Here is a 22,019-nt window from a genome sequence, read left to right on the forward strand (position 1 = left end):
TTTCATTGACTAAGCATCATGGGCCACATTTGTCCTCTTTCTTTTTCCTGAGACAAAAAGGTGTGACAAGATTCATGAGCTTAACGGCAGCTGCAAAACTTAGGAGTAAATTTCACAAAATCTCACGTGCATATGATGGCCAATTGCACCTGTTCCAAGTGCGTGTGGCAGCATGTGGAGAATTGGTCAAAAGAGGAAGGACTGAAGCAAGATCAAAATGCAACAACAGTCAAGGAATTGTGGACAGGATTGAACATAATAGGGACACAGGCAATCAAGGAATTGTGGATAGGATTGAACATATATAATAGGGACACAGGAAAGGCATGATGAACAAACAACGCGCACAAATCATAATATACATAGCATGAAATTTATGAAAGGAGAGACACGTAAGTGTTCGATAACAAGGCGCGGAATGTGCAGCGGCATCTGCTAGAAGCAATACGTGATGGCATTTGGCCCTGTTCACTTCGCTGAAAAGCCAGTCTGAAAAGTACTATTCGCTAATTTGTTGTAAGAGAAAAACACTGCTGATAAGTTCAAGCGAACAGGGCTTGAGTCGCTCCATCTAGAACGAGAGGAGACGGTCCGTGGATGGTTGTATTTATCTTTCTATTTCTTTAATTTATTTACTCGGCTTTTTGTCTTTTTCTCCTTTTTTTTAAGATGTAAAGACTTCGTTTGAACTACTTCAGCAGTACTTTTTAGTGAAGAACATTATTTTTCTCTCAAAACAAATTAACATAAGCATCAGCATAAGCCAAATTTCAGCGATCCTATACTAAATGAAAAGGCAGAGCCCCTGCCCATATCCTACCCATCTTGATTCGTACTGAATAGGTCCTGGATGTCTCAGTATGTTTCCTGCAGCACCTTGGAGGTCGGCATGGCTCTACCTTTCTATTTCTGCTTGCTCCACTCATCTGTTCATTGCAAGTTACAGTAGCTAGCTAGTTGCTATTCAGTTTTTCCTCCATCTCTGTACCAACAGCGATGGTAGTGGAGAAGCACTTGATCTTCAGTAATCTGTTTGGCTTCTTTAATTTGGTCTGCGTTTTTTTTTGTGTGCTGATATTTAGAGTTTAATTGCTTTGCTTCCTCGATGCTTTGAAAAACTCGATCGTTCCTATGGTCGACACATCACTAGTTGGCATGTGTGAGCTTGACGATTAGAAGAGAGACATGTGGCGGTGTGGGGTTGTAATCGAGATATAGGCAAGTTCTTTTTGACAAAGAATTTTTTGATCGTTTTCCGTTCACCCCTCTCTAGTCGTCATTTCGGTCCTTCAAACACGTCATAAGTTAGGATACAAATTTTCAAATTGGAAGTGTCAGATTCACAAGCAATACATGTATACACCCTGTTCATTTGGGCTTGTTTGGCTTATAAACCGTACTTTTTTCAGCTAATGAACAATATTTTTCTCTAACACCAAATCAGTCAACAATATTTTTAGTCATGGCTTATTAGCCAAACAAGCCCAAACGAACAGGGCGATAGTATAGACACATCAGAAGCCGGGATATGAATTTTATTCCGTCTTCTAGCCAACATAGGTACATATGCATATTTATATTGAAGAGCTTCCACTCAAAATATATCAATATAGGATATTACACGCCTCCGCGCGCGCGCACACAATATATAATTGGACACTAGACAGCGTTGCAATCAGTACTGTAGGACGAACTTGGTGTACGTACGTACTCAAATAACGTGATTCTGTACAGTCGTTTCACGATCCAAAATACCACCATGAGTAAGCAAAACCCAAAGATGTGTGATGAATTCACCTCCCCTGGTCAAACTGTCTAGGTGTGCCCTAGTATCCTCTGACGGTGCAACATATTGTTGTACTTTTCTTGAAACACTAGGTGAGGATCTAGTGGGTAATTAACTCAACAGAGAGGAAATTGCTCATCATTACCTAGAGTGGATCCTGTCTAAGTCCCCTCGCGTTGGTGTAGGAGTTGCAGTAGCACCGGCGAGGAGGTCGGAGGTGAAGTGCAGCAGTCCGGTGGTTGCACTTCCCGCCGCTTCAGCACTCCCTCGATCAGTAGGGTTAGGGTATTAGGTGGGGAACATGGCGGCTGTAGTGAACCTCTCATCCGCGCCCTGGCCCCCACCATCTCTCTATATAGTGCTGTGCGACGGGGGCCCACCAACCTCGGTTTGGTTGGACGCCCCCAATCAGGGCACTGGATCAAGGCCCGACTCGACCGTTGTGCGGAGTCGGATGAGATCAACACTAACAATCCCCCCCTTGATCTCACCTCATACTTAAACTTTGGACTTAACCTTAACACTTGACTTGATACCCATTTTATTATAGATCAGTGTATAGAACGTGCCTCGTCATGACAGTTAATACCGTCAGATTAACAGCTACAACACACCTTTATATTTTGAAATAGATTCTTAGCTTATTCTGGGCCCTAAGTATCCAGAATCATAGGCTGTACCTTAAAACCCATGTCGACTGTGTGTTCTCTAAATACACTGGGTGGTAAGCCTTTGGTAAGCAGATCTGCAAGTACTTGCTCGGTACTCATACGCTCAAATGCTTTCATAATGATTCTGGATTTTCTCCTTTACAACATATAACTTAATGTCAATGTGTTTGGCAGTACACTTGACCTGTTGTAATAGGAGTGATTACTTAAAATGATTATTGCTGTTGTCTACCATTGTTAATTCCGGGTACAAATTCCCTTAACCACTTTTTCCTGTCCCTTAAGCCTCATGACAAGTTATACGATGGGTACGGATCATTGATGATACCACAAGCTTTTCCACAATAAAAACTCCAACTGCGAGTGTTAGTAACTATTGTGGATTTCTCTACATATCTCGCCAAAGTTTAACATTTATACCCATAACTATTTGAGAGTACTTGTTCGTTCTTACTCAGCATGAGGCCTATAATACTTTGCAAAATTGCAAGACATTCTTAACTCCATTCTAGTGATCTATATCTGGACTGGATTTCTGCCAAAACATTCCGGACAAATGAACTACGTTAGGGTAAGTTCTTACTTGTGCACTCATTAAACTTCCAACAGCTGAAGCATATGGAACCATGTTCATTTGATCGATCCCATATTGGTTTTTGGAATACTAAAAGTTTCCAAATCTATTACCCTTGACTATAGAAGCAGGCATAGGTTTACTCGCATGCATACTTTATTTCTTTAGAATATTTTCTAAGCATGCCTTTGTGAAAGCTCTAGTTTGGTTTTGGTTAATTGATGAAACCCTAAGTGCTAACCTAGTTTATCAAAGTGATTATGAGATAGGTAGCACTACTCCAAGTGATGAAGCAATGACGAAGATCATGACAATGGTGATAGCATGGTGATGATCAAATGCTTGAACTTGGAAAAGAAGAAAGAGAAAAACAAAAGGCTCAAGGCAAAGGTATAAAATGTAGGAGCCATTTTGTTTTAGTGATCAAGACACTTAGTGAGTGTGATCACATTTAGAATAGATAGCCGTACTATTAAGAGGAGTGAAACTCGTATCGGAATGCGGTTATCAAAGTGCCACTAGATGCTCTAACTCATTGCATATGCATTTAGGATCTAGTGGAGTGCTAACACCCTTGATAATATTTGTGAAAATATGGTAACACATGTGCACAAGGTGTTTGCAGGGTTGAGATGGGTTTGGGGAAAATGAAATGTCTATTTTCTATTGCGCCGGATGCAAGATTCTTGGTGGTTGGCACATTTGAGCAAGGGTGAAGAAGTTAGAGTTGAAATGGAGTTGGTCGAAATGATGCTGGCGTCGGTCTACTGACCGGACGCTGGGTCACTCAGCGACCGGACGCTGAAAGGCTGCGTCCGGTCGAGCTGTCAGACGGCACAGTGGCAAGGGTTGAGCACCGGACGCTGGTCTGCGTCCGGTCGAAAAAACATGCCTCGGGGAGCTTACTGGAAACGACCGGACGCTGGGGTTTCAGCGTCCGGTCAGTTTTGACCGGAGCGTCCGGTCAGTCTCGTAGCCGTTGGCATCTGACAAACTGTGTTTGAAGCTGGTGACGCGTGGCGTACATCGGGCGACCGGACGCTGAGGGCCAGCGTCCGGTCAGTATGACCAGAGCGTCCGGTCAGAGCGCGTTTTGCCCAGTAAAGGGGTATAACGGCTCTATTTGATGGGGGCTCTATTTATAGCCCCATGGCCGGCTCAAGGGATAACTCTTGCACATTTTCATTGACATAGCAACCTTGTGAGCTTAGCCAAAGCCCTCCCACTCATCTCCATCATTGATCCATCATCATTGTGAGATTGGGAGAGAATCCAAGTGCATTGCTTGAGTGATTGCATCTAGAGGCACTTGGTATTAGTGTTGCGCTGCGGATTTCGCTTGTTACTCTTGGTGGTTGCCACCACCTAGACGGTTGGAGCAGCGGTGAAGGATCGGCACGAGTTGGTGATTGTTCGTGGCCGCCTTCGGTGATTGTGAGGGGAGTTGTACCTTCCTCGGCGGAGTGCCGAAAGGTAACTCTAGTAAATTGCTCGTGTCATTGAGTTACCTCACTTGTGGGTCGGTTCTTGCGGTGTCCTATCGTGTGGACGAGGTTTGTGAAACACCTCTTAGCCGCCGAACCACCAAGTGTTGGTCGACACAACGGGGACGTAGCGTGTTGGCAAGCACGTGAACCTCGGGAGAAAATCGGTTGTCTCTTGTCATTTGCATTCTCCCGGTGATTGGTTTGATCTTCATCTTGTGATTGGTTCATCCCCTACACGGTGGTATAATCACCCTACTTACTTGATTACATTCTTGCAAACTAGTTGATACAAGCTCTTTAGAGTAATTAGAATTGAGAGCTTGCTTTGTTGTTTACATTCATCTAGTTGAGCTCTTGAGAGTAGCAAGTTTGTGTGCCTAAGTAATCATTGCAACTAGAATTGTTGGATAGGTGGCTTGCAACTCTTGTAGAGCTAGAGCAAGTTTGCATTATGCTATTTGTCATACTAATCAAATTGCTCTAGTTGATTTGTAGATTTTTAAATAGGCTATTCACCCCCCCCCTCTAGCCATACTAGGACCTTTCACTTTGCGATAGTCCTAATACCCCTTTTCTTCTATCTCGGTGAATTTCAATTCCTAAAACCAATGACGCTTCACCAAGATCATTCATATTGATACTTGAGGACAAGAACTTCTTCTTCTCCAATGGCAGATTAACATCACTACTAGTGAGTAGGATGTCATCTATACACAGGATGTGGAAAATGAATTTTTCATTCTTGAACTTTGCATAAACGCTATTATCCTTATCATTCTCTTTAAATCAAAACTCTCTTATTGTTTCATCAACTTTAAATACTATTGTATAAAGACTTATTTCTAATCCATAAATGGATTTCTACAGGCGATATCCCATACGTTCTTTTTCTTTCACGACAAAACCTTTGGGTTGTGCCATGTAAACGTTTTCATACAAATCCCCGTTGAGGAATGCCGTCTTTATATCCATCTGATGTAACTCTAAATCGTAATGTGCCACTAACACCATTATGATTCTAAAAGAATCCTTGCATGAGACTGTAGAAAAAACTTTCATTGTAATCTCTTTCTTCTCTTTGCGTAAAGCCTTTTGCTACAAGTCGTGCTTTATATCATTTTATATTCCCTTTGGAGTCACATTTTGTCTTGTAGACCCATTTACAACCAACTGTTTTGGTTCCATTATGAATTTCTTCTAAGTCTCAAACATCGCTGGTATTCATCGATTTCATTTTATCTTACATAGCTATTTTTCTTATTCTTTGAGACCTTCTAGGGCCTCATCTACTAGCACTTCTTTCATATGGGGCTGTTGTTGCTCTTCATTATCAAGAGACAATTGATTCTACAGGCTCTTGTATAACAGGATCCTTGTTTATATTTTTCATCTTCTTTGATGAGCTAACAACAGGTGTTGTATAAGTCATACAACATCAACATGTATTAATAAATTTATTCCTCTTGAATCACTGGGGTGGGCGCGCAGTCCCACTTCTCTTCAAGGCTTAAGTTTCTACATACCATGCTCCCCCAGATTATCCCATCTTCTATAAAGATAGTGTATCTTCAAATTTTTTATTTGGGTTTAGTCTGTTAAAACCTCATATGGCGCTTTAAACACTACCTTAACATCTTTTAGGCTCATCTAGAATGAATTCTGGCTGACTACGCTATCTTCCTATCGAAACCATGAAAGGTCTAGGAATATAGCTATTTCTCTGCTTAGGGGTGTCGTTATTATGACCGTCGTACTCCCTCGACGATCACATTCATCTTTTATAGATCATCCTTGCCCTCAATGGACACTATGCATCGCATTATCTGAAGTATAGGGGAGTATCTTTTTTAATTATTAATTGATCTTACAATTCTCCCCCTCGAAATATGGCATAAACTTTACTGCCATAATTTTGAAAACTATTCAAACCTCTTGCGAATGAGGAGACATTTATGACCTACTTCATTCACATGATGCAAACAAAGTTATTTCTTAATTCGTATGGGAGTACACTTTCCTCATTCCACTTCGTGAACTCAACAAGGTCCTTAGGGGTACTACTGCAAGTCATGCTCGCATGTCCTTCTTATCATTTGGTTCGTATGTAGCTTCCTAGGATAGCTTAAGTGCTACCCAAACTTCTCTCGCTATGCGAGATATATAAAAACATATGAGTCATCATAAAACTTCTCACGTCATGCAGAATTGACTAGCATAAGTAATATGTCAAACTTCTCCCCATGCGGGATAATTCCCTGAATGGGCGTAAATGACAGAATTAGCTCTTAGAGCACAGGAAGTGTTTGAAGATTAAAGACATTAAATTCAAAAATAAATCCAAATATTCTATGACACACATGTTTAATCTTGCAACTATTATCATAATGATGGAAAAAATATACTATTTACAGTATCAAAAACTTAGTCATGACGACTAAAACATTCACTTATACTTTATTTTCCAATTAAATCTTCCCGTTGGCTTGCACCTGAGTGATTTCGCCGGTTAAAATTAAAACATATAAGGTGCTTCTGCATTAATTCTACATCACCGTTGGGCAAAAAATATAATTAATGCATAAAACTCATAAATAAAAAAATTATAATATTGCTATCATCAACTTTAGTCAGAAAAATAGCAATATCATAAATACAATATTCTTCTACATTAATTCTACATCACCGTTGGGCAGCAGAAATAGAATTAATGCATAAGAAAACTCATGAATAAACTTATAATATTGTTATCATCAACATTGGACAGAAAAATAACAATATCATAATTAACTTGAAAACATATAACTACTCTTCAAAATTAATTTCTCCTGTTGGTTGAAATTTAATTAGAAGATAATCAATATCATTTCAGCGGAAACATGAGAATAAAATACATTCTACTAGTTTTGGAGCATTTCTTGATCCTTATCTACTCTCTGAAAAATTGATCACGTTGGTGCAAAATTTATCAGAGATTTAAACTTCAAACTTAAACTCATAAATAAATTTATAATATTGTTATCATCAACGTTGATCAGAAAAATAACAATACCATAATTTGACTTAAATATATATGACTACTCCTCTAATTAAATTTTTCTCGTTGGTTCTAATTTAATTAGAGGATGAAACATTAACTTAGCAGCGGAAACATGAAAAAAAATAATTTATCTACTTTTTAGAAACATTTTACTGTACTCATCTACTCTCTAAAAAAAATATTTCGTTGGTTCAAATTTTGATAGAAATTTAAACCTTCAAAATTGACTAAAATTCATCTAAAATTGCTTCTGAAAATTATAAAACTAAATTCAAACTGTTACTGTACATTCAACCCAGTCCGGAAAAACAAGGCCTACGGCCCATCAGCGCACTCGCGCGCGCTTCTTCCCTCCGCGGCCCAGCAGCCGGCCTTGTCCGCGCGCGCGCGGCATTCCACTCTCTCCTCTGCGTCCTAGGCCGCAACCTGGGCCTAGGCTGGGATTTTCACTTCCCACCTGGGCCGTATCTGGCCTGACCGGTCTCGGCCGTTGATCTCGATCGGACAGCCGAGCTTCATCTTCGGAGAAACAAAACCCCGGCGCGTCGCCTCCTCCCCGTAACCCTTGGCCATTTCCTTTTCTGTTCCCCTTCTCTCTCTCGCACCGCACGCTGCAGCGGCGGCAGTCATGGTGACCATCGGCACCGGAGAGGGGTGACGCCACGCTAAAAGGGTCAAGATGGCGGACTAGAGGGGGGGGTGAATAGTCCTTTCTAAAATTAATCGCGTCGGCTAACCGAAACAAGTGTGGAATTAGAACTATCGGCCTAGCCAAGACTACACCCTTCTATCTATGTTCTCTAGCACCTTCCAAAGATACTAATTAAGCAACAAAGATGCCAGGCTAGCTAGAGCTCACCTAACCAATTCTAGGAGCAAGGTCACACAAACATATGCCACTAGTACTTTAAGCAACAAGGGAGCTCCTACACATGCTAGTAAGCAAAAGCACAAAGCCAACTAATCTCACTAGCAATGCTCAATAACAAGACAACAGATGCCAAATTAGAGAGCGCAATTACTTAGCTACAGAAACTAAGCAATGCGACTAACAAGGTTACACAAACCAAATTAGCCACGCAAAGGAGCTACTTCTATGCTACACAAGCAAGAAGGTAACTAGCAAGCTACACAAGCTAACTAATTACAAAAGCAACAACACAAGCTCAATGTATATGAAAGTAATCGCAAGCTTGTGTAACGGGGATGCAAACCAATAGGAAGAACAAGGTTGACACGATGATTTTTCTCCCGAGGTTCACGTGTTTGCCAACACGCTAATCCCCGTTGTGTCGACCGCTCACTTGGTGGTTCGGCGGCTAATTGGCATCACCCGCCATACCCGCACGTCGGGCGCCGCAAGAACCTACCCCGGAAGTGAGGGTAGCTCAATGACACACTTTACTAAAGTTGCTCTTTACGGCTCCCATGGGGCGAGCACAATGCCCCTCACAATGCACTTCTCCGGAGCGCCGCACAAGCTTCTTGCGGGCTTCGATGGAGACCACCACCAAGCCGTCTAGGAGGTGGCAACCTCCAAGAGTAACAAGCACCATCGGCTTGCAACTCGATCACATAGTGCCACTCGATACAACCTCACGATGCAATCGCACTAGAATCGCTCGCTCACACAATTGGATGATCACTATCAAGTATGTGTGAGATGGAGGGCTCCCAAGCACTACTACACAAGCCACCAAGGCTCTAGTGTGCTCTCCTACCGGCCCAAGGCCGACCATGGCTTCTATTTATAACCCCACAAACAAATAGAGCTGTTACACCTTCACTGGGTGTTTTTCGGGTCGACCGGACGCAGCACCGGACGCACCGACCGCGAATACCGGACGTGTCCGATCACTATACCGGACGTGTCTGGTAGCTGTCTGACCGCCACGTGTCCTACCATTGCCTCCAATGGCTCTCTAACAAGACGACCGGATGCTCAGCACAAAATGACCAAACGCTCAGCCGCTGTGTCCGATCGAGTCCAGTAAGCCTCCAGGGCCGACCGGACGCGTCTATTAGAAACTGACCGGACACTGAGCCTCAGCGCCGGTCGAGTACAGTAAGCACCCACGGACGACCAAACGCGTCCGATCATACCGGACCAGACGCTGCCAGCGTCCGATCAACAGATCCACCGAACACCGTCTTTGCTGATTCACACCGGACGCGTCCGGTTGCTGAGTACGTCGCCAAATACCGGACGTGTCCGGTAATCATACCGGACACGTCCCGTCACTCTGTCACCAGCGTGACTAACTCCTTTTCAACTCTAACTTCTTCACCCTTGCTCAAATGTGTCAACCACCAAGTGTATCACCTTGTGCACATGTGTTAGCATATTTTCACAAACATTTTTAAGGGTGTTAGCCACTCAACTTGCCACGCCACTCGATCCTAGCGACGATGCAAAGTTAGATCACTCGAGTGGCACTAGATGACCGATATACAAACAAGTTTGCCCCTCTTGATAGTACATCCATCTATCCTAAACCCGGTCATAAACTTCTCTACACACCTATGACCGGTGAAATGAAATGCCCTAGGTTATACCTTTGCCTTGCGCATTCCATTCCATCTCCTCTAATGTCGATGCAACACATGCACCAACACAATCAACAATGACATGATCCACTTCATATCATCACGTGATCATATTGGTTCATCGATCTTGACTTCACTTGCTTTTCACCGTTGCCTTCGTCCATCGGCGCCAAGTCTTGCTCAAGCTTCACCGCCGCGCGGTCCATCGCTCCAAAGCCTCCGACTTGCCCTTCACGCTTGCAACCGGTCCATCAAGCCAAGTCTTGTCTTGATCTTCTCCACCTTGATCACATGACTCAATGTCATATCTCATGTGCAATGAGCTCCTTCATCATCACATGTGTGAGCTTTGCAACATCTCCAAGCCATTTTCACCTTCATGGCATATGTTGCTCACACATATGTACCTGTGGACTAATCACCTATGTATCTCACATAAACACAATTAGTCCACCTAGGTTGTCACTCAATTACCAAAACCACACAAGGACCTTTCAATCTCCCCCTTTTTGGTAATTGATGACAACTCTACAAAGATATGGAAATTAAGCTCTTTTGGATTCATGTTGCTTGTCCTAGCAATTTTACCATGTAAAAATGATTTTGGACAAGTACCACAAACCCAAAATGGTAGTATTAGCTCCCCCTACATATGTGCTAGAGTGTTTGATTTGAAGGTCGCACATATGCATAGATTAAAATTGTGGGAGAGTAATTACTACAAAATGATGCTAAGGTGTATAGAATAAACCTTTGAAGCGTGTACCAATTGAAGTTGCACCTTTAAGTTCATCCTTAGCACCATGGTTAGCTAGATATCACTTGGAAATAAAAGCACTAGATACCTTTGTGAGATCAACATTAAAAGCAAGATACTAGCATTACTTGAAAAACATACCAAGTGTCTAGCTATCATCCTATGCATGCTAGTTATCAAATCATCATTCAAGTTCTACAACTAGCATACACCATACAAGCATGCATATTGAATTTGAAAGCTTATGCAATGCAAGCAAGCACATGAATATGCACATATCAAATGCAATCAATCAAAGTTCATGAGCTTGCTCCCCCTACTTGTGTGCTTCTCTTGTCCAAGAATTTTGATCCATCTCTTTTCTTTAATGTTGCTCCCTCTTTGTCCATGTCCATGTCCAACCTCTACTTCTTTGAGCTTTTATATCTTATCTCTCCCCCTTGTACAATCTCAATCTCAAAGCTTTCATATCTTTGTACAATCTCTCCCCCTTTGTCATCAATTTCCATAAAAAGGTGAGCTTCTCATTGATGCAAAGGTATATGTTTGGGGTAGATGGTTGAGGCTTGAATCTTGCATTTTTGATGGACATCATTTGATTGGTGGAATGACACCACTTGAAGATACCACTTATAACTTATACCACTTGTATCTTGTGTAAGGTTTCTTGAGATACCACACATAGGATCTTTGATCTTGATACCAATTTGTGTGACACCTCCCCCTATGTGATAGCATGGGTCATCCATTTGATACACTTGAGCTCTTGTAGGTGAGGGATGCATTCTTCATTTGATGATCACTTAAAGTTGAGGATCACTTGTGGAACCATCGTCTTTCATGGTTGATATCATATATAGATGTAATACCACTTGTATGAAGTAGATACCACTTGAAAGAATCTTCTAGTTTGGAACCACTTGTTGGATTTATCAATTAAGACCATTTCTTGAACATTTGCTATCTTTATGAGTACCACTTATAGGATATCACTTGTGAGTTGATCTAGACATCACTTATGAAATCTTGATGAAATACTTGAGTCTAGATACCACTTGAAACATACAAACTAGATATCCATTTGCATTGTTGTCTTGTGCTTGTACTCTTATCACTATCATGAGCTTCTATGATTGACTTGAACTAAATTGATTTGCCTAAGCTTCCAAGTCCGGTTTGAATCAATGATAAGCTTCTTCACACCTCTTGCAAGGGTTATCTTGCCAATGTTGTACTTGTCACTTGTTAGCAATCCAAATTGAGTCAAGTACTTGGGTTTACTAGCTCATGAACAAATTCATGTACTAACCACTAGATCAAGTAATCATTCAAACAATAGTGGTAGGCTATGAATTTAAGCATTTCATTTGTTATGCATGATCCTATGAAGTATGAACTATATGCACTAACCGCATACTAGTAAGGGATGAAATGATCATGCACATTACAATGATACCTTTGCTATGTTGGAGTAGAGGATAGTCACATAGATTCCAATTCATTACTCCAATAGCAATGTGAAGTTCAATTATAAGCTTGGTGAAAGACCAATAGATACCATGTTGAATTCCATTCTTCACCCATATGAAATGAATACCACTTATGATCAAGTGCACTTTCTTGTTGTGGTTGGCTTGCTTTATCTTTTGATTTTTGCTTGCATGAGAGCATCAATTTGAGAATACCATTTGAAATATCATGACTAGCTCTCTTTTGGGTGTTGCTTGCTTTTCTTGATCAACCCTTTTTATTGCTTCAACTAAGCATCTCAAATGTTCCTCAGATCACCACTTCCATGTTAGCCTTCCAAGTACCACACTTGGTTCACCTACACATAGGCGGCAAGCCCCTACACTAGGGAGAAGTGACCTCTCTCCAAGAATCATTCTTGACACTCACTTGAAATAACTTGATTGATTGATCCAAGTGATGGACTTAACTTGGTGAGTAACCTTGATTCCTTCTTTAAGTCCTTTTCTTTCTTCTTGTTTAAGTCCTTTTCTTTCTACCAAATGATTTCCAATAGTCACTAGAACTTAAACTTCAACTTCATCTTGAGTTTGATCTTGATCTTTCAATTTGAGTACCGAATGTGTGCAAAGTACACTCCACAATCAAATAGCCTTGTACTCATATCTTGTCAAGCTTCTAGATCATCTCAAAACCAAACTTAGGTACCTCAAACACTTATAAACATGTTTCCAACTTGAGGACCTTTCAATCAAAGTGACTCTAGATCAATCCAACATTTGTCACTTTTCTGACAGATTTTGTACCCTTCAAAGAAATAAGCATATCTCCCAAAGTACAAATCCAAATACCACGAAATTTGGTGGAGATGTTCTTTACTAAGTTATATAGCAGCTGTGAAAATTTGAGCTTCATTTGACTTCTAGATTGCTGCCATATTTCAATTCTTCCACCACTGTTACATGTTGAAAACTTCTGCACTATAGCTGACAAGATCCACTCCAAAACCGAAGCATTTATTATCCAATTCTCATGAAAATTGTACATAATCTTATACCATAAGTCTAGAGCATGTACACCAATTTTTATGCCAATACAATAGGTTTTGATTACTCAAATATGGCTAAGATCACAGCTAGCTCAGATTCTCAATTATAGGACAGATTTCAACAATTGAGCTATACTTCATCAAATGTGAATCAAACTTGAAGCTAACTTGTTTGAATACTTCCATAAGATATATATCCATTCAAACCACTTACTAAAAGTCATCTCATAAATTTATCCAACACAGATCAATCCAAACTTGACTACTAATCAATTATCCATTCAATCATCTCATAGCAAGCAACATTGCATATTTATCCAATTCAATCAACTCATATGCACCCAAATGAAATGATCAACAAGAGATATACTTTGGTTAGCTCATGATCATCCAAATAGCAAGCTTCAACTCAATTATTTGCAAGTCATCAAAATATCCAATGAATCACCAACAACTTGAAATTGACACTTGTATGTTGTAGCTCACTTGGACTTCACTCAATTTATCATGGCATTGGGATAATGATCATCACTTAGCAATACTTGGCTCAACTACATGATCAACAAGATGAATATCATTTGAACCAAGCCTCCAATGCCGTTGGTACCTACAAACAATCATCCACTTTTTGATGGTACCCAAACAAGTTTGGGTCCTCTCAAGTTAGGAGCAACATACTTAGGCATAGCCTTAGTATGAGTAGCGGGATGTTTTGCAATAGCAACCATAGAGGTACCATTACCATCCTTTCTAAGCATATTATTATCAACAATTGAAATAGGCTTAGAAATGTCACCTAGGGGACATGAATGTGCCATGTGTCCCCTTTCCCGGCATGAGTAGCACTTTCTTTTGCTTGAGCCTTCTCTTCTTTGCTCATGTGGTGCTTCTCATTGCCTTGCCTCTCATGGATTGCTTGAGCCTTCTTCTCAAGCTTGGTAGGACACTTAGAGGCAAAGTGCCCCGTACTTCCACACTTGAAGCACTTGATGTGAGCATAATCTTTCTTCTCATCTTCATTCTTGCTCATCATCTTAACATCTTGAGTTTGCATTTGATGCCTTGCCTTTCCACCCCTTCTTGTTTTCTTCTTCTTCTTCTTCATTAAGTCACCACCATCTTCATGGTTGATCTTGATTTGCTCTTGGGGTGTCTTCTCTTGCTCAACTTGTGGCTTTGGTTGAGGCTTCACTTGTTGCTTCACCAATTGCTTGGTTGGGCACATTGAGGTAAGATGACCCCAAGTGCGGCACTTGAAGCACTTGACATGCTTTAGCCTCTCTTCTTCTTTTATATTCTTGAGCTTCTCAATGTTAGGGCAACCATTTGCAAGGTGTCCCGCTTCATGATACCGGTAGCACATGGTATGAGAGAGCTTTCTTTGTTGTAGCTTCTTCATCTTTCTCTCTCTCTTTCTTTCACCCTTTGTCATCTTCTTCTTGAAGCCAAGGCCACACTTGTCACCATAGTTTCTTTGAGTCTTCAACATGTGCTCAAAGGTGACTTGAGAGTTATAGCATCTCTCTAACTTGTTGCTTAATTTCTTCACTTCACTTTTAAGCTCAATGTTCTCCTTCAAAATGTTAGTCTCACAAGACATAGAAGTAGAACAAGCATCTATATGTGAAGAGCATGGCATATCTAATAAGTCATCACAAGAGGTGGATACATGCTTCTTGCCTACATCACAAGGGTTAGCAACAATATGTGATTGATCAATTGACCCATGTGATGAGCTCTCACTAGTTTTAGTTTTTCCATTAGAAATCTCCTTAGTGAGAAAAGCATGGTCTTGTACCAAGTTATCATGGGCAACACTAAGTTCCTCATGAGCCAATTTTAGCTCCTCATGTGAACAAGTAGTAACATAAAGTAGATGCTTTTGTTGTTCACATGTGTTCTTTAGAAAAGAGTTTTATTTTTCAATTTCTTGGTTTTAGCCATCTCTTTTTCTAAAGCTTTGATCATGCAACCATATCTATCTAGAAGCTCCTCATATGAATCAAGATCAATCACATTTGCATTAGATACATTAGTGTCACCTTGTGACATGAAGCAATGTGATGTAGTTGGAGAGCTTGAAGAAACATCACTCTCATACCCCGAGCATGATCCATCATTATCACCATCAAGTGTGCATGGAGTAGCATCATCATTGGCATCACTTGTGGCATCATCATCAATCCTTATCAAGCGATCTTGTGATATGATCATTATTATCATCACTTGACCATGAGGTGGAGCAATCTTCCACAATCACCAAATTGTGGTTATGCTCAACACACTCATGTGCCTCTATCTTGGGCTAATCATCATCATCGGAGACCGTCCCATATTTCTCATTGAGATAACTCCAAATCTCATGGGCGGTCTTCATGTCAATGATCTCTCCAAATATGCAATCATGCAAAGATCTATACATGATGTTAGTAGCTTGGATGTCAAGATCTAGGACATTTCTCTTGTGCTTGAGTTAGATTATCTTCATCCAACACATGAGAAAAGCCTATATCTACCATCCACCACATTTGAGGGAAAATAAACTTAAAATTGCATATCATCCAATTTTTCCATCGTGTAAAGTGTGTGCCATAAAAAATGTGTGGACAATCAACATCGAGCCCATAAGCCGCCATCCTCTCGGGTCGGTGAAGACCACAAATGAGAGATCGGGCTCTGATACCAATTGAAAGGGTCGAGATGGCAGACTAGAGGGGGGTGAATAGTCCTTTCTAAAATTAATCGCATCGGCTAACCGAAACAAGTGTAGAATTAGAACTATCGATCTAGCCAAGACTACACCCCTCTATCTATGTTCTCTAGCACCTTCCAAAGATACTAATTAAGCAACAAAGGTGCTGGGCTAGCTAGAGCTCACCTAACCAGTTCAAGGAGCAAGGTCACACAAACATATGCCACTAGTACTTTAAGCAACAAGGGAGCTCCTACAAATGCTAGTAAGCAAAAGCACAAAGCCAACTAAGCTCACTAGCAATGCTCAATAACAAGGCAACAAATGCTAAATTAGAGAGCGCAATTACTTAGCTACACAAACTAAGCAATGTAACTAACAAGGTTACACAAACCAAATTAGCCACGCAAAGGAGCTACTTCTATGCTACACAAGCAAGAAGGTAACTAGCAAGCTACACAAGCTAACTAATTACAAAAGCAACAACACAAGCTCAATGTATATGAAAGTAATCGCAAGCTTGTGTAACGGGGATGCAAACCAACGGAAAGAACAAGGTTATTGACATGATGATTTTTCTCCCGAGGTTCACGTGTTTGCCAACACGCTAATCCCCGTTGTGTTGACCGCTCACTTGGTGGTTCGGCGGCTAATTGGCATCACCCGCCAAGCCCGCACGTCGGGCGCCGCAAGAACTTACCCCGGAAGTGAGGGTAGCTCAATGACACGCTTTACTAAAGTTGCTCTTCGCGGCTTCCGCGGGGCGAGCACAATGCCCCTCACAATGCACTTCTCCGGAGCGCCGCACAAGCTTCTTGCGGGCTTCGCCGGAGACCACCACCAAGCCGTCTAGGAGGTGGCAACCTCCAAGAGTAACAAGCACCATCGGCTTGCAACTCGATCACATAGTGCCACTCGATACAACCTCACAATGCAATCGCACTAGAATCGCTCGCTCACACAATCGGATGATCACTATCAAGTATGTGTGAGATGGAGGGCTCCCAAGCACTACTACACAAGCCACCAAGGCTCTAGTGTGCTCTCCTACCAGCCCAAGGCTGACCATGGCTTCTATTTATAACCCCACGAACAAATAGAGCCGTTACCCCTTCACTGGGCGTTTTTCGGGTCGACCGGACACAGCACCGGACGCAGCACCGGACGCACCGATTGCGAATACCGGACGTGTCCGGTCGCTATACCGGACGTGTCCGGTAGCTGTCTGACCGCCACGTGTCCTACCGTTGCCTCCAATGGCTCTCTGACAAGACGACCGGACGCTCAGCCGCTGCGTCCGATCGAGTCCAGTAAGCCTCCAGGGCCGACCGAACGCATCTGTTAGAAACTGACCGGACGCTGAGCCTCAGTGTCTGATCGAGTACAGTAAGCACCCACGGACGACCGGACGCGTCCGGTCACACCAGACCAGATGCTGCCAGCGTCCGATCAACAGATCCACCGAACACCGTCTTTGCTGATTCACACCAGACACGTCCGGTGTGGCGATCGGACGCGTCCAGTCGCTGAGTACGTCACCAAATACCGGACGTGTCCGGTAATCATACCGGACGCGTCCGGTCACTCTGTAACCAGCGCGACTAACTCCTTTTCAACTCTAACTTCTTCACCCTTGCTCAAATGTGCCAACCACCAAGTGTATCACCTTGTGCACATGTGTTAGCATATTTCCACAAACATTTTCAAGGGTGTTAGCCACTCAACTTGCCACTCCACTCGATCCTAGCGATGATGCAAAGTTAGATCACTCGAGTGGCACTAGATGACCGATATGCAAACAAGTTTGCCCCTCTTGATAGTACGGCCATCTGTCCTAAACCCGGTCACAAACTTCTCTACACACCTATGACCGGTGAAATGAAATGCCCTAGGTTATACCTTTGCCTTGCGCATTCCGTTTCATCTCCTCTAATGTCGATGCAACACATGCACCAACACGATCAAAAATGACATGATCCACTTCATATCATCACGTGATCATATTGGTTCATCGATCTTGACTTCACTTGCTTTTCACCGTTGCCTTCGTCCATCGGCGCCAAGTCTTGCTCAAGCTTCACCGCCACGCGGTCCATCGCTCCAAAGCCTCCGACTTGCCCTTCACGCTTGCAACCGGTCCATCAAGCCAAGTCTTGTCTTGATCTTCTCCACCTTGATCACATGACTCAATGTCATGTCTCATGTGCAATGAGCTCCTTCATCATCACATGTGTGAGCTTTGCAACATCTCCAAGCCATTTTCACCTTCATGGCATATGTTGCTCACACATATGTACCTGTGGACTAATCACATGTATCTCACATAAACACAATTAGTCCACCTAGGTTGTCACTCAATTACCAAAACCACACAAGGACCTTTCACGTGCGGAGCTTGTCCCAGTCGGCTCCCCCTCCTCTTTCCTTTCTCTTCCCTTTCCCTTCTCCACTGTCTCGCACGCGGCACCCAAAGACAACGGAGCAGCAGCGGTGGCCGCGCATGGCGACAGGAGAAAGGTGCAGCGCCGCCACATGCCCCTTCGCCGGTGCGCGCGCCGCGGTCGAGCGGTTGTGCGGCGGGGCTCTTAGCTTCCCGAGCTCGTGCGCCGGCGGGCGGCGTGAAACGGTGGCTCGGGTTGGTCTGCCCCCCCTCCCGCCGTCAAGGCGACGGCTGGTGGTGGTGACGGCGCCGAGGGGGGCAGGTAGGTCCTCCCCTTTCCGTCCTTCTTACTCGACCGTTTCTTGAGGGTTAGGGTTTTGGTTACGTTTTGGGGAATTTGAAAAACTGTTCATCTCCTTCTAAATTCGTTCTTCTTTTCTACCCCAAGACCTAGATCTACACCGTAGTGAGGCTCTTGATACCATTGTTGTACTTTTCTTGAAACACTAGGTGAGGATCTAGTGGGTAATTAACTCAACAGAGAGGAAATTGCTCATCATTACCTAGAGTGGATCCTGTCCAAGTCCCCTCACGTCGGTGTAGGAGTTGCAGTGGCACCGGCGAGGAGGTCGGAGGTGAAGTGCAGCAGTCCGGTGGTGGCACTTCCCGCCGCTTCAGCACTCCCTCGATCGGTAGGGTTAGGGTATTAGGTGGGGATTATGGCGGTTGTAGTGAACCTCTCATACACGCCCTGGCCCCCACCGTCCCTCTATATAGTGGTGCGCGATGGGGCCTCACCAACCTCGGTTTGGTTGGACGCCCCCGATCAGGGCACTGGATCAAGGCCCGACTCGACCATTGGGCCGAGTCGGTTGAGATCAACACTAACACATATATCATGAACTCTACCCAGAAATCATGAAGCACCTTCCATCTGTGCGCTGGATCCTTGATCTCTTGCGTCAACTGGACTCCAAGTCGGGCGCCGCGAATGATGAGACGGTCGCCTTCATGGTCGGCGCTGGCTGTCGCTACCAGGTTGTTGCACCGCTGGGCCATTGTCTTGATACCCTGAAGCAATTCACTGGCTTCACCGACCAAGGCATCGACTATGGTTCTGGAGACACAGCTATGATCTGGCAACAAGCTTGGAGCAAAGACCACGAGATATACGCAGTACTTGGGCAAGGTACAGGCCACCAGAGCATGGCTATCATTATATCTACCCATGCTGTCTTGTTCACAAATAGTCGTTGCGATGTGCCAAGCAAGTATAGTGTGAGCAGCAGTTGGAAGATTGCATGCCCAGGAGAGCAGATGTAATACTTGATTAACTTGTAGAGATGTGACCCCTTTGGTCAGTCGACCATTGCTATGTTTCAGAGATTTCAAGACTGCTTCCTTGATCTCTCTGGATATTCTGACGGGCTTTCCTTTCTTCTGACCCTTTCTGCGCTTATCAACTAAGCTGAATGTCAGGCAGTGCAGAGCATTTTTTATTCTAGGTTTGTAGTCAAAGCTTTGGAGCAGCGTGTACTGGCCAAGACTATCTTCCCAGTGGCGGAAGGACTTGAGGCTCACTATGTATCCAACTGACCTGGCAATCCAACCACGACTCTGCCATGACGCTGTAACAGGCTAACAGCATAGCGCTTAACCAAGGCCACCTTGCACCAGCTCGAGGCCAGGTACAAGTACACCTGGAAGACCTCGATAAGCTCCATTCCAACAACAATGACAAAAGTTAAGAGGGCGTCGTAATTCCTGTTGTAAGCAGTGATTAGGTTTAGCTCACCATTCGGCTTCCAGAAGTGGAGCCACAGGCGGTGGGCGAGAGCGATGCAGAATGGGATCATGATGGAAGACAGTAGGATATCTATATGGCCAGTGCTGTAGATGTTGTAGTACTTGGTGTAGAGGTAGTCATGCACGAAGGCCAACTCTGCCTCGATGACCTTAAGGGCGCGCTCGGTGTAGCTGTTGCTGTCCCCATGGAGCAGGCCATGGAACAGGAACTCGCGCGCCTGGCGAAGCTCGGATTCAGTCACCTGAAACCCTGCAAACCTACGGTTCAGCATCTTGGATTCTTGGACAGTGCCATGGGAGAGGCACAAGTCCTTTAGTTGCCTGCCGCGTTCCCCCAGGAGCAAGCTCCCCTTACACGTACTCCCAGATCTGCTCCACGGTGACGAGCTTAGAATTATCTTGATGATTACTGTCTTGCTTCAACAGCAGCAGGTAGTCGGGAGGGGTAGCCACGCACCTGTCTACTAGTTGATCTTCGCCAGCAACCACGTAGCGGTAGCCGCGCATGGTTACAGGGTCCCGCTCAGGGCCTTGCTCGTGGTCATAGCTCATGTAGTCTGCAATACATTTGGTGCTCTCGGATGTCAGGTCGGCTTTGCTGGCCGACCTGAATGATGCGGTTCGTGCACCGGATTTCAGTACGACGATGGCGAAGATGCACCCTACCCGGACCTTGAAATCTGAGTGTTCAGTGAACGCGCCAAGCACCCAACCGACCCAGAAGCTGATGAATAGGTGTAGCGAGAACCGCTTCCACTGCTCATTGTCCTCCAGGCTATAGGCGGAGATGGAGTCGGCGCTACCGAGCAACATCAACAGGCAAATAGCCCACACGCTGAACAGGCCGTTCCCATAAGGGGAGGACTGCATCAGGCCATCAGCCCTAGGGTGTAGCTGATCACCAGGGAGTAAGAAGCGGCGTAGGACGCCCAGAGGATGATTTTGACCAGCTTGTTGCTCGACCGCCGGCGGAAGGAGCCGAGTGTGACGAGGAGAAACAGCGCGGTGACGCCCAGGAACACAAGAACTTCGATGCGGATCAATCGGGACCTTGGGCTGCTGCTAATTAGCCCAGTCGCCGTGTTGTTCTTCAGCGCCATGGTGTGGTGTGTATTGATTGGTCTTGCTTCTCTCTACTCACTAGCAAGGCACTATACCGGCGTACCAGTAGTTTGGTTACCCGATTGCTTTCATCTATCTATCCACTACTAGCTCATTGATCAAAGGCCAATCAGGCAGCCTTCGATTTATAGAAGCCCGGCCGCCTCTGCTCATCAGAGGACGGCCACTTGCTCTATTAATGAAACAGAAATGCTATACAACACATGTGTGTTTTAGCGTAAAAAAACACATAGATTTTCTCTCTCTTTCTCACCGGTGACCACCGACGTCGGCGACGGCGACCGGCGAGCTCGCCCCGGCGTCCGCGCCCGGCGCCGGCCATGGCAGTGGCGGTGGCGGCGGCGGCGCAGCGGATCCGGCTCCAGGTAGGCCTCTCCTCCTCCTCCTCCTCTGCGATATGTGATTTGTCATTCCATAGAAAAAATTTGTTTCTTGTGATATGTGGATCAGAGATCTTATGATTTGTGATTGTCTGGAGGTAGAAGAAGGCTGGAGCTTGGAGGTAGAAGGAGGATGGAGGCTGTTGGATCTTAATTCTATGGTGCAAAAAAATTCATGTGTTGAAATTATATAAAACATATGGTTGTGTAGTAGACAGACTCTAATGAAAACAGGAATATATAGTTGATAAGGTCGTGACAA

General features: G+C 43.9%; 1 pseudogene; it reads right to left on the minus strand.

The window, feature by feature from the left end:
• Positions 1-953: 953 nt before the first annotated feature.
• LOC136524333 (uncharacterized) lies at positions 954-21,355 on the minus strand (annotated as a pseudogene).
• Positions 21,356-22,019: the final 664 nt, after the last annotated feature.

This window comes from Miscanthus floridulus, chromosome 18 (assembly GCF_019320115.1).
Source record: "Miscanthus floridulus cultivar M001 chromosome 18, ASM1932011v1, whole genome shotgun sequence".
NCBI classification, from domain to species: Eukaryota; Viridiplantae; Streptophyta; class Magnoliopsida; order Poales; family Poaceae; genus Miscanthus; species Miscanthus floridulus.